The following is a 1093-nucleotide window of genomic DNA, read 5'->3' on the forward strand; positions in this document are numbered from 1 at the left end:
TGTGCTCCGCCCTTGTTGTGGGCAGGGCAATGTTGCTTCTTAAAGCTTGTTTCATTATGTTGCCCTCCTGGAGGGCAGTGTGCCCTTGTGGAGGGCAACATTTGCTTCCTCCTTCTATGCGCCACACTCTTTTCTCCTTGGGCCACGCTTTCTTAAGCCACGTTTTTCCTTTTTTTCTTTCTTTCTTCACCTACAAGAAACCAAAACAACCACTCAAAGTATCTCTAAATTCATAAGGTTTATAATTCATTAAAAATCAATTAATTCTTGCTCAAACCTCATGATTTAGCATTAATTTAATGGTAGTTGCTTGATTTAAAGAAGTTATGCATTTTCATTCCAAATCACTTACTTAGGATGCAAGAAAGTGTATAAAGACTAATAAAACAAGTGAAATTAGCTTGAAAAATGGGTATATGATGACTTGTCATCAGATGCCCAGAAGCCATAGTTGGTACAAAGTAGGCGATCAAGGCCCAAGTTTCGCTACTTGGCCCTGACTATGACACTTCTACTGTTGGTGCCTTCAAGAAAATCCAAGATGGCAAAATTGTCGACCTTCCGAGTAAGTAATTGTTTTTAAATTTGTATTTGTAATCAATTCTCTTTTTGTTATTGGGCTAATGCGTTTCCGTTGTAATTATGAACTAGTTGTATTTTGTTGGAGTGATGTTGTTCTGAACTATCAATTTTTGGGGTTTGATATAAGTATTTTGTAGACTTGTTTGCATGTTCGAATGTTATCGGTCGTTTTAAGAAGGATGGGGATCGGATCCTGAGTGCGAGATCTACGGAATGGAAGGCTGGTGGGCTACGTCGGTCGATCTGCAGTAGGGCCACCTACAAGAACACTTTGATGCTAAAGTAAGTATCCATAGAAAAAGACGGCTAATTAAGGTTAGAATGTGACATACCTTGGGGGGAGGGATAGGTCCCTCCCCTTTAGCCCTTGTCCTCGGGTGGACCCTTTCACTTGGACCCATTTGTCTGGAAGCTTCCGCCAGCTGTCCGGACATTGGTGAAGAGTGTTGTGTCATCTGATAGTTCGGACAGGTCGATAACCCGTTGGGTCGTGGGTCCGTCGGATGGACTC

Source organism: Arachis duranensis, chromosome 6 (assembly GCF_000817695.3).
Source record: "Arachis duranensis cultivar V14167 chromosome 6, aradu.V14167.gnm2.J7QH, whole genome shotgun sequence".
NCBI lineage: Eukaryota > Viridiplantae > Streptophyta > Magnoliopsida > Fabales > Fabaceae > Arachis > Arachis duranensis.